The following is a 13,705-nucleotide window of genomic DNA, read 5'->3' as shown; positions in this document are numbered from 1 at the left end:
GAAGAATAAAACTTGCATTCAAAACATTATTTTCAATTTTTGGCAGTAAATTTGTACCTCCAAAGAAAGGTGGAAATTTTTCATTTCTTTTTTCATGGGGCAAAGTGAAAACGTATTTTCTGATGAAATATTTTCTATTCGACTGTTAAAGACATTTTTAATCAAAGGAATGAGTAAATAAAAGAATATTACTAGATATAGGTGGCACTTAAAGCCGAGTAAATATTTTGTTATTTCACTTTGTCCCCACATTAACCTACATTGAATTTCGTAACTTACATACTACGTAATCCAAAGTCGGAACAGAAAATTCTAATAATAAAGAGATGAAAAAATAAAACCGCCAAAACAAAATAAGCGACAATGTATCATGAAATACTTTGATTTATCACCTCCAATAATTTTTCTAGTCATCAGCATTAAAAACCGATAAATTAGCAAAAAACTTGCGTGAGTAAACATTTTCTCTGCTCAATTAGAAGACAATTTTCATTAACATGCATTTAATGCCTGTCGACAGGATCTGGAAATGACTCCCGGCGATTTTGACTCGAACGATCTCCAAGTCTTGGAAGGTAGAAGGAATGGAATATTAGGCAGAGGCGAAGTTTTAATTATTTCGACATATATATAAGCTATCCTAGGTTATTAAAGCGTCATATTTTTATTCGTACCGCCTTTTCATTTTTCTTCTGTTCGACGTGCGGAATGTAAATTTTCTTCCGGCTCGAATAATATTGTTAGAAAGATGAAGCTTACACTGATTAGTACGTAGAACGCTTTTTAAGGAAAGATTTATTCTTCTGAATTTTGGCAGAAACGTATTTCTAAGCTTCACCCAAGAGCTTGAAGTCTTTATTGACGAAAAACTAAGTGATGGGTAGTTAAGTCTAGATGTTTCGATGGATGGCAACTCATAAGCGGAATTCTTGTCAGAATTGAAATAAAATTTGATACTTTTATCCTCTCCCTTAAGCCTTACGTTTGAGAAGTTCAAACTAGGTTTGTAAAACTTTCACTATCAGGATCGCTTGGAATCAATTACGAGAAAATGTTATCGATTACGGTTATGACTGCAAGCGCAAAAAATAGGAGAATACGATTATGGTTAAGTAACCAAATGGTAATTGCGATCAAAGCAACGATTATAGTTTGCAAAATATGTAACCAATTGCGATTATGATTTGCCGACTAAGATTTTGATTACGATTGCAGAATTCATGAAAAATTTTCTTTTACTTGTGTTTTTAAAAATATATATATATATATATATATATCAATCACCAATCAGGCTTAGAGTCAATTACGAGGAAATGAAATCGATTACGATTTTGATTACGAGCATAAGTTCTTAGCCAAAAAGTAATTACGATTACAGCTAGAAAATTATGTAATCGATAACGATTAGGTTATACCGATTATAATTTTTATTACGATCGCAGAACTCATGAAAAAAAATCATTTTACTTGTATAAAAATATGTGTATCAATAACAAATGAAGCTGAAACGTAGAGCCTTAGCTACTGAGAGCTTCAAATTTCGCACAGTAGTCTGAAATATGAAGAGATGTTTACCGTCTCCATAGTAACTCACTCTAAGTAACTCACGAGTTACTTGGAATGACTTCCTCCAAGTAACACGTGAGTTACTTGGAGAAACCAAAGGAAATAAAATCGGTTTTTTGCATGTTTGTGTCTATTTTCCGTTAACAAAGTCTCAGTTTACTTCATATCTTTGCTAAGGACGAAGTTTAGAGATAGAATTTAGATCGATACACGGTACTTTGATCTCCATGAATTCACATAGGGGTTCATTCGTAATTTAAAAGAGTTTCCAAAGTGCTTAAATTTAAATTTTACGACAGAAAATTTGTATAAAATTGCTTTTTGTGCAAATGATTATTGAGCGTGTATTGTTTCTAGTTTGGTTCCACTGGAAAGCATGGGAAAAAACTACCCCAGGTGAACGCACAGATCAAGTTTCGTCTTTGTACTGAAAATCGATGCATCAATATATAAATTTGGAGAGGAGTTATAAGCATTTTTAAGTTTTCTGAACTGAACTTTTAAAGCTATGCGTATAATTTTTTTTACCGTTTGCACGAGATTTATTGGTGGGCAAAAAACGTGAAAAGTGAATTAAATTGAAATAGTTATCAATTTAATGTATGGTGCTTTTTTCTCAGTTTTAATTGAATTTTATTTTCATGAACTGATTAATGGAACTATTGCGCTAAATAAAATTGCTCTTGCTAGACAAACACATTTCTTTATTGTTTTGGTAAGCTTCAATTCTCAAAAAAAAAAAAAAAAAAAAAATTGAATTTTGAAATTTTGAATCTAAATTAGGTTTGTCGCAATCACGAACTGAGACAGGATCCTACTCATTGGAGTTATTGTTTCTAGAAACGGCTCCTGTCCCCCCCCCCAAGCCTGCCTCTCCTCCTGGGCGGTTACGTCTGCATAGTTGTGTGTGTGCGTAGACCTGTGTGTATACACGTAGGCGTGTGTGAGTGTATGTGTGTGAAGTCGTGTGTGTGTATGTGTGTGAACGTGCGTGTAGACGCCTCAGACCAGGAGATCGGATAGCTCAAAACCGGAGCAGCCGCGCCGCGCCGCCAGCAGAGGACGGTGGGCGGTGGTGCTGCAAAGACTTCTGGTCCAAGTTGAAAAAGGCACGGACACCAAAAACGGTCAAATAAAAGCAATAAGCAATCGTGATTGCTCAAAAAAAAAAACATGTAAAAATTCTATCAAGGAAAGGAACTATATTATGTTAATACGTAACATATTAATCATATCGAAACTCTATTGCGAGTGCTTACCTAAAATATGTAAGGCGGAAGAGTAGTTATTAATGTATTAATGTAGCAGATGTGGAATTTAAAGAGAAAGTTTTTATTATCTTAGGATTTTGATTGTCTGGATGTTATAAATACCTGTGCAACGGCGGATTAATTGGTGCATGTGTAAATATTAACATTTGTATTTAGTTCGTTCTTTCTATTCAAATTTTACTTAATTTTATTCATCATAATGCCACGAGAAGAGACAAAGACTAGATTAACAATCAGTTAACCTAAGTAAAATTGCCCGACAGAGTGAAGTCTGAATGTAGCATAAATAACTCACAAACAAAATAATGTACTGTTTCTCAACTTTTTTCTTCCCCTGTTGACCGGGTTGAATGATGGTAAGACGTTGGATTTCCGCGCCGTGTGGTCTTGAATTCTAATCCAAAGTGACCAGTCGGTGGATTTTCGAAATGTATGAAATCGTCAGCACCCAAGTCGTATGCGGCTTGTAAAAGATGCATTGGGTGTTCAATTGGCTTTAAATGCCGTCGGCAATATTAAATCCTTAATGCAGTTTCGCATCGAAAAGAACCTAGGTGCCTCCATCTGGTGAAAACTGGGCGTCAAAGTTAATTGTGCCTTTGACATCCACGCCATTATGGTGGCACATGAAAAGCTGGATACCATATCGGGGATCGCACTTGCTCTGCAAAGGCTAAATAGCCTATAGCACCCGTTCAGAAAGAAAGAAACTTTTCCCCCCTGGGATCTTCATAGGAGAGATGAAAAAAAAAACCACATACACAAGAAAATGGCACTGCGTAATTCCAGTAAAAGAACTTCCACAGATAACATATTATTACACCAAAAAATGAACGTTTACTGTCAAGGCTTAAATATGTGAAACAGTTCTTTAAGCCATCATTTCGACACGGAAGGAAAATATACTTTCATGTTTTTAATCTGTGGAACTCTGTAACAACAAAGAGCCGAAAGAGAATTAATTCAGTGCCAAACGTAATGTCAGCCGGCACCACCGGATGATAATGATCTGAACGAGAGGACCAGCTTGTAGAAACAATCTCGTGATAAATTGACCGTGAAAGGAAATATTGATTTTATCGCGTCAAAGAGAGATTTAATGTTCAAATCTGGGTTTTGCTTTGACAGATGCTTTTAATAGAAGTAAGATTTAATCGCAGGAGATTTGGATTTCGCGACGTGCGACGTGTGTAGATGTTTAGGTGCCTGAGACTTTAACTGGTGATAAAGTCGATCAAATGAACTTGCATCTGCGCTATTAAAAGAATATGTAAATAATTCATCTTCTGTCGTCGTGAGTATATTTTTTAAAACCGATTTAAATAAATAAAAGAAGTGTGTTTGTGTGCGAGTAATTCTGATAAATTTCACTGAGTTTTTTTTTTTTTTTTTTTTTTTTTTTTTTTTTTGCGCCCGTAGTCATTTATTTACTATGATATATTTCGTAAGCATTTGTTTTAACACCTAAGCTATTGCAGAAGTAATACGAAGGATAATTTGAATAGGAAATCTTTGACCATTTTTACATAAAAATTATTCTTTTATGTGAGAATTCCACTCAAGTAGCTAAAACGCGTTACGGCTTTCCATAAATGATGTCACACTTTTTTTTTCTCAACATTTTTGACCCCCCTCCCTCCTTTGACGGTTAGTATCACACTTCATCATATATCCCTGTCACTTGTCACTCGATTTTTCATGAAGATATTTTTGTAAAAATGCCTGATGTCACACTTCTTGTAACCCCTTCCCTCCTCCTTCTCACTAATTGTCACAATTTCACGAATCCTCTTTCAAAGCGTGACTTCGGGACATCATTCGTTGACAGCCCCTCTGGGGGTTTTCAGAAAAATGTCAAGCGTTATTGAGGAGAGAGGGGGATTTCTGAAAGTTTATCACTTTGTGACAAGGACAGCGAAGGGGTGATATGAAATGTGACATCACCTATTTTGGTTGAAAAAAAGTTTTTGCTACAATGTTTATGCAATATATCTCGACTTGTGACGAAGGAGGGGAGTAGAAAAGGTGAAGTGTGGCAGTTTGACAAAGGTTGAGCGCGTTGCAAAATATGTTGATAAAAATGTGACGTTATTATGGACAGTTCTATTAGCTACAGAGGAAACTATTTACTAAGCAGAAGCGCAGTAGCGACTGCCACTTTGGTATCGTTTGACACCTATTGAAATTTTAGCCTCGATCCTCAATTATGAACTTAAAACGATCGCACGCATCTCTAACCCTCTCTCCAGTTGCTAAAATATTTATTATCTTCAGAAAACCATGAAAAAGAAATCTATTTTTTCAAATGTTATAAAAAGAAACCTGGAAAAAAAAATCTGCATATTTTAAACAACAACAATAATTGCAGCACTATATTTTCATTCAAGAAATAAAAGGCAAAACCTTTATCTGAAGACATAGAATAAAGAATCTTTTATGAATGGAGATTTTTAAAGTATTGTTGTAAAAGCATTGGGTGATTGCGGCTGTATGTGGTCTAAGGCGACGACGCCAGTCGGACGGTTGCAGTCTGTAATTTGCTGCCGAATGCCGCTCTTCTTTTAGCGAATAGCTCAGCGTTTAACTATGGGTGAATAACACTAGCCCACAAGTTTTCAATTTTTCGCTTTTTTTTTTTTTTTTTTTTTGATTTCAGAACATATATTTTCAGCAGCAACGGAGCACAAAACATAGTAAAAATTATACTTTCCCAACCATAGACTATTATTTGGATCATTAGAAAAGTTCTTTTTTGGAATTTAAAATGAGCAGGTCATTTTTTTAAGCAAAAAAGTGTTGTGTGTGCTAACAAACGCAAAATAATGAACATTAACAAACAAAAACTTTTAATTGTTTCAAGTGTAGAAAAATAATTAACCAAAATTTCAAAGTCCTGCATATTAGCATTGCAATACCGTCATAAAATCCAAAAATTATAAATTTACACTCATAGCGGAATTGAATATGCGATTTGTTGATTAGCTGCTGATAAAAAGGCAGCGTTACGTTGGTGTTCACAATTTCGGACTACGCAATTCTCATGAAACCTATTGATCTTGAAATTCGATTTTATTCGCATATTCTCTTGGTTTTTGTTACAGCAGGCTGTTTAAATGAGAGGATGCTACTTTAAGGACATTAATTTGAGCAAATATAAAAGGTGACGCATCTATTAAATGAAGAAGAAAAATTCGATGTGCACATTACATTAAGTCACCCCAGTTAAATATGTGATGTCTATTTAATAAATTAAATGAAATAATTTTAAATAAAAAGTAGAACCGACATTAAAACTGCAGCTAGTAATTGCTCTAAAAAGAAAAAAATAATTTTATTCTTTGAACACCATCAATACTACTTTTAAACATATATTTTGAAGTCGGTGCCAAAAAGAAGAGGAAAACGATGTATAAAAATATTTCGTTTGTTTTTTTTTTCATAAAAATCAGTCAAAATTCAGAACGAAGCATTTATACCGCTATACCATAGGCTTTTATCAATGTAATGTATGCGAATTCTGTTGAAAAACCTGGGTCCATTGCAACTTGAAGTAATTAAATTTTGGTTAAGTATGATTTTATCTATTGTTTTTGCGCCGATTTCAAAATATGTGTTTAAAAGTAGTATTGATGGCGTTCAAAGAATAAAATACTTTTTACTTTTTACTGCAATTTTTAGCTGCAGTTTTGGAGTCTGTTCTATTTTTTTTTTTTTTACTAAAATTATTTTATTTCACTCATTTTACTGTAAATGCATTTCGGAAATAGTATGATGTAATCATCACAAATCGTCATATAAATGCCCAATACTTTAAAAAACTTATCAATGCACCTAAAAGGTTTCCTCAACTAATTTATGTTTCACAGAAATACAAGTTACTCGTGATGAAAATCCCATGTCTTCTTATTTTGGTTCTGTTATCTACTATTGGCATGAGATAACAATACCACAACTGTTGTATAACTGAGTCCATTAAACTCTTTTAAACTATTTTATAATTTTTTCACGAAATGCGGTGGAACAACACTAACACAGAGCTGAATTAAAAATCATGCATTTATTAATGGGTCATTCCATACGAAATGAGCAAAAATGACAAAAAAAAGTGGTGGCCACATGGTAACAGATTTTTATGAAATTCGGTATACAGGTTCCTTTTATGCCTATATAGAAACATCTAAAATATTTTGGTTTAATATTTTTTATTTTAGTAGTTACATGTGATTGAAAATTGGGCACATTGAACAGTATTCTCATAAATGCTAAATGTAGCATTTTTGAAGGCTTGCATTTTATTAACTATTTAATGTAAACATAAAAGTTAGATATTGTTGTAATCTATAGAGTAGGATAATTTATCTGCTTTCAGTATTTTTTTTTTTTTTTCAAATTTATTGTAGTTAACTTTTAACCGTGCTTTAAATACTGAAAATATTTCAGTTTTCTCATAATTAAGCATTTTATTTTTTAATCTCAAGATTTAAGGAATGTCTTAGTTGTGCTGAAATTAATACCCAATATTGTGTCATAAAAGAAATACCTTACTTTTGAAGTTGCATTTTAACTCCTTTGTCTTCAAAATCAGTTTTGAACTTAGTAACATTTTGTAAATTGATGATTTTCCCCTTTACATAGGCACAAATATTTTTATGAGGGAAACTTTAGGAAACTTTCAAATTTTGCAGGAATATAGAGCAGTACTTCCACTATTTGCTTGAAGAAATTCAAAATTAGTTTTTGATTTCCAAGCTTAAAATAAATTCAGAACAATAGCATTTTCTTTGTATTTTATGTGAAATTACAAGAATTCAAAGTACTAGATAAATGACTAAATGATACAAAAGCAAGTACATCTAACATTCATTTCAATTTCTAAAAACTGTATTGGCATAATGTGAAATTTATAAGGAAAAAAATTAGTGGATAAAATTTATATCTTAAGCAGTAAGAATAATAATAATAACTTCAACAAATGCATCAAAAGAATTTTTTTTTCTTTTGCACTCTACAAAAGCCTTTTCGATCTGCCTAAAAATTTGTGGCTCAATTTTTGTAGAAAAATCCACTTGAACACATTAATAGTACGTTCATTAATATATTTTTCAAGTAGTTCCAGACAAGCATTATCTTTAATAGGTCATGTGTACTACAGTAACGGTCCATGTGGATTCACTAAATAAAAAAAAATCACTTATCTGAAAAAATATAGACGCATAAAATTAATGTGTAGAAACACATTACCTAGCCACAAATAGTTGCTATATGTGCAACAAACAAATAAAATTACTGACATTGGATTCAGGCCTGATTTCTAAGCTCTTTTTCTTCAAACGTATGCTCCTTTCACTGATGACTGAGATAAATGTGAGACAAGGAATGTAGATGTTCAATTACTAATTGAGATGAAACGATGATAATTTCATCTCCGAAATAGCTATGGGTACTTCATTACATTATTATTAAACCTAACTTTCAAGATTGATAATTTTTACTGATGATATAAAAAATACCTAATATTTGTAATTGTGGCAGACGGAAGGAGAATATGTCTTGCAGTTATAACTGGATTATTGTATGTCGTATGCAAACTTATTCTGACTGATAATAGTTCGATAGTTTCATGAATGCCATAATAAGCACTTTTGCCATTGATAGCAGAAAGAAAAACCATCTGCTTTCCATTGAAAATTAGATTCACTGTGGCAAATGTTGTTTAACTGGCAATTTTTATTCTAGAAAGAAAAGCCAAATAATATTGTCAAATATGTTTATTCATGGATAAAACAAATTTCTAATAACCCAATATCAAATGCTATTGAGAATTAGACGAGATGGTCCTCTGTCTTACTCTTTAAACTCAGTACGTTCTTATGTTGACATGATAGCTTTTCTAGAAACTTTGAGTTGTTCTATAATCCTTAAGTCTTGTTCTTTATCACGGGTGGAGAGGAAAATTCAACTTTCAGTAGCACAATTATATTTAATTATGCATACTGGAATATTATACACTTCACAATATTTAATGAAACATTTTGGCAAATACTTCATAAACATACTTTTGAAAAATAAAACACGAAAGAAATTGTTAAGTCTTGCTAACCTTACAATAAATAGCCGTAACTAGTGAAATTTTACCTTAATTCAAGTTACTCTAGTTACAAAAATACGCTAATTCCAATGATTAAAATTTAGTATTATCTAAAAACCACTTCAATATGTTACATACAAAAATGAGTAAATTTAGAGCATTCCCTCATGTTCAAACAAGCATCTGAAATAAAAGGGAAAAAATGAAAATTTCGGAAATTTTTGATTTTTTTAAAGTACGATTTCGTCATCAAGGAATTCAAAAACAATGACAAAGTTAGAGCAGATAGTTACTTATAGACATTTTTTCAATGTGAATTATTTTTACTGTTATTTTTTCATTAAAAGAGCTAGAAGAGTGATTTGAAATCTGAAGTTAATTGGCAAGATCTTTGTTAATATCTCAAGTTCAAAAAAAAAAAAAAAATCTAATAAATTTTACTTTGCTCTTTCCTAATACAGATTTGTTTATATAATGTGTAAATATTTATTTTTTAAGTGAACGTTTATAACTTACGGAATTATTGAGTCACAAACTGGCTGCCTATGAACTCTGAAAATTTAGGCTTAGCGTAATCAACTTCTAATTTCAATAGCAAAGCAGCAAACAGTTTTTAAACTTTCAAACTTTGAATTCCCTTATAGATATGCATAATTTAATTAAATAAAAATTTCATTGAAATCTGTGACATGTCAACCACAGCTGATTTGCTCATTTCGCAAAGAATGACCCTAATGTAAACTCCGTCAAAAGTAGCACGCTACTCTTTCTGGGCATTATAGCATAGCCCCACTAGACGGTGCTTACGCTTAAACGTCAGTGCTAAGGGCCGTGAGTAGAGAAATTGCATGGAATTTACTGTTTTTGCTCGTAACTCATTTTCTAACGAGCTGATGTGTGCATCACATGTCTTTTTTTTACTCCAATTTAAAGCCTCGGAGTGAACAAAGAAACACTTTAAATATTTTTACCCCAAGTTTGTTGCGAACCGAAGCAAAGAAAACGTTTTATACAGATAAATTTTCGCAATATTGGCAGTTTTTATGTGATTCAATGGTTAACTCTCTAAATATGGCCAAATTGAAACCAGATTTGAAAAAAAAAAAAAAAACGCCAAATTCATCGCTAAGTTGACAAAAAAACTTGGCGACCAAAAGCTTGGCAATATATTGCCAAGTGTTTGCCAAATTTTAGCACCGCTTGAGTTTACATTGAAATTAACAATGATTTTACCCCAAAAAGGTATAAAAGATCCCTTTTGGAACATCCGAATTCAACCAAAAGAGAAGGTGAACAACTAGACCCCACTTGGAGTCTATGTACCAAATTTCAACTTTCTAGGCCATGCAGTTCTTGAGTTATGCGAGATACATACAAACATACGCACATACATACGCACATACAGAGTCGAGAAAACTCGTTGTAATTAACTCGGGGATCGTCAAAATGGATTCTTCAGTTGTCTATACGTTCTTAGGCATGTATCTACATGTGGTCGGGTTGAAAAAAAAAATCAATATTCATTCGGGAGCGAGCAGAATGGGAATTAAGGCCGATTTTTGAGGGAACATTTTTTTGTGAACACAATACTTCCTTTTTTGTAAAAGGAAGTAAAAAACTGATATGGTCAATCAAAGGTGTGGGACCTAAGTAACACCTTTGTAACTTAGGTCCTAAAGTTTAAAAAAGACCTAAGCAAAATCGGTTCGCTAGATGAGACGCTATGAGTGGACAAAAAAAAAAACATACATACGGTATGAACTAATAGCCGCCTTCATTTGAAGTCGGTTCAAAAGAAAAAGAGAAAATGCTCGTAATGCTACTTAAACTTCTGTTTTGGACACTTAAAAAATGTGCAAGTTTTAGTGTCTGGTACTTTTAAATTTAAAGAATTTTGATGTTTTTGTTAGCGCCAGGTCTTAAAAATATGAATGAAACTAAAGTTTTGTAGGAAATGATGTTCAGAATTCGCAACTCCAATAAGCTAAAAGGGGCCCTACAGCCACTGTCTAATGGCGGATGAAAAGGGTAAAACAAACAAGTGCTGTAACTTATAGCTTGCTTTGAAGCTTAATGAATGACAGTAATTTTTCATCGTGTTTGTGGGAAGCTTTCTTTTTTATTTCTTTGAAATTACATTAAACCATAAACTGTCTGAAGCCTATAATTTACCCCAAATGAAATACGTGGAACAGAATGTTTACCTTTTTCGGTGGAATTGTTAATCACCGCAAGGTAGCGTGTTCGAGCTCTGGAGTTGCGAATAACTACGATAAAAATAAACATTGCAGATAAAGAACTGAGTTTTTACAAGTCATCAATAATAGCAATTTTATTTTTTAAATAAAATTGAAAAAACATAAAATAAATAAATGAATAAATAGATAAATAAAAAATGAAACAGTGAAAAAAGGGTTTTAGCAAAAAAAGACAATGAAAACAATTTTGGAATAGTTTTGAATATTTTCGGAGGAGTTTTAAACCCTAAAAGCGTACCCCTTAAATGCGGCTATGAATAATATCATTCTATTTTCGAATTAAAAATTATAATTATCTGTATTCGAATATTTTTTTACTGTCCAGCTTCTAAAGAAAGGGACTTCATTGAGTAGAAATGAGTTGTCAAAGTGAAAAATACAACCGAATAACTCTCTGAGTTCCTAAGCCTGCCAACCGTAGCAATTGAAAAATATTTCACTTCGTTCTTTTTGTCAAATATGACGTAAGAGGATTTCACTCCATTTATTAACTGCAACTTGGCCGTCAGGATCAATTTAGTTTCTTCGAGGTCTAATACTAACTTTCCTGAGTTGCAGACGACAGGCAAGAAAAACCTTTTAAGCTGAGTTTATGATTAATAAATGGTACCAATTTCCCACTTCCCGAAGAATTTGGAAGTTCGGAATGAAATAATTTATATTGTGCTTTGAGCTGACAGTATTATTATCCTGAACCTCCTTATTTGATAATGCTAAAAAGCATAATTGAATGGAACGGTTTTGGTTGAAACGAATAAAATTCATTATAGAGAGATATTTTTAACAACATTGGATAGTAAGCTTTCTTCAAAAGAATAAGTTCAAGTATATTTCTAAATGTTTGATCGTTATTCCAAAGTCAAAAAGCACAAATTGCAGATTACTGCAGACAGTTGATAGAATGAGCAAAAAAATAACATGGAGCGAGGAAAATCTTGTATTTTCAAAACGTTTGATTTTTATTTATTTATTTTATTTTCATTTTTATTTTTTGATGTCCAATTTTTCAAACAAGGCATAGTCTTTCTGACGTCATAAGTGATGAACTTTGGCGCGTACTCCAATGGAGCGCTGAATGCTTACGCTTGCTGTCTACCGCATTTCCAGCTTATGATGATTCAGAAGCGAATTAAATATTGTGCTCTACGCTTGCTATCAATCATATCGTTCCTAGTACGTGTGAGTAAAAATGCGAATTAAATATTGCGCTCGGCGCTTATGGCATCAGTGATTGGCATTTCAACACTTGTGATGGCATGTGCAGAAGCATAAAAAATGAAATTGAATCTACGCACCGATTAAAATAATTTTTAAGAAGTAAAAAATTTTGTCAAATTATTTAAAAAATGGTCAAATCCTATGTCTTTAAGCAAGCTATTTCACTTTCAGAAAAAAAGTATTTTCAAAATTACGGAAACGACCCCATTCAGACACTAAATCATGCCTAATTTTGACAGACACTTTTCTCTTACAAGAAAAAGTTGAACTAGACGATTTTTTTGTTATATAATAATAATAATAATTTTACTACTTGAACGAAGTTTAACCTGAACGAAGTTCTAACATGTGGCGTGAGTAAGACAATGTGTCGTACTCTTTTTTTTTTTCATCGTTGTAAAAATATTTAAATGGCATCCTTTCTTTGTTTTAATTTGAAAGGTATAATTAATGACAGATTGAATTTCCATCGGAAGCCATGCTGCGCAAAAAATTCCTCAATCTTTTCTAACTTTAATTATGTTTGAAATTATTTTTACATAACTTTAATTGAAAGTTTTCTTTTTCTACGTCTGTGCCCACTCAAGTTAATTGAAAATGATTTTATTCAACAATTCTCCTGTCGCTGGGAGTGATGAAACTATCTCATTACATTTCTTATCATAACAAATTAAAAGAAATTGATACTCCTCTTTTGAGTTTAATTATGACAAAAACGTTCATTAATTAAATTCTCTTGTATTTTGAATGGAAACATAGATTGAATAGCATTGAGAAGTTAAAAATGATTGCTGGGAATTTTTAACTGCTTTGAAAGCAAACTATGTAGAGAAAATTGATTCGCTTTTAAAATAGAAATTGAATACAATTAAGAATTTAAAGACTAATAGGAGTTTAAAGCTACAGATTAATATCCCATTGCAGGATTTTATGCTGAACTGCAAACATATATCGGACAGCTCAGTTGCAGCATCCAGAAACTGCCATTTCGTCCTTATTTTGGGTTCATAAGAATAAAATAGTAATAATCGAGCGGCAGACAACTTCACGTAGAAACTGATTGTATCATTACACTATTAGCTAATATTAAAAAATAGCGAGAGGTGTGCAACACGGTACGGCTCCATCACGTAAAAGTGAAGATAAAAGCTTCACCACCCTGTTGCAAGGTGGGTGCTAGGTTACCTCCTAGTATACACACGTGCAAATCATTTTTTTTTTAACACAATTTTTTAGAAAGTCGATACTTTATGCAAATTGCTCTGCTTTTATGTTGATTGCTTGTGTACTTTTACGTTTACTGA

The 13,705-nt window shown here is 32.4% G+C and overlaps 1 protein-coding gene across 1 annotated transcript in view; it reads left to right on the top strand.

The window, feature by feature from the left end:
- LOC129220172 (protein slit-like) overlaps positions 1–13,705 on the top strand; it is a 442,768-nt gene that overhangs the window by 309,506 nt on the left and 119,557 nt on the right. The window lies entirely within an intron of this gene.

This window comes from Uloborus diversus, chromosome 4 (assembly GCF_026930045.1).
Source record: "Uloborus diversus isolate 005 chromosome 4, Udiv.v.3.1, whole genome shotgun sequence".
NCBI classification, from domain to species: Eukaryota; Metazoa; Arthropoda; class Arachnida; order Araneae; family Uloboridae; genus Uloborus; species Uloborus diversus.
Note: the sequence above shows the minus strand (reverse complement) of the source record. Positions and strands in the feature narration are given on the sequence as shown.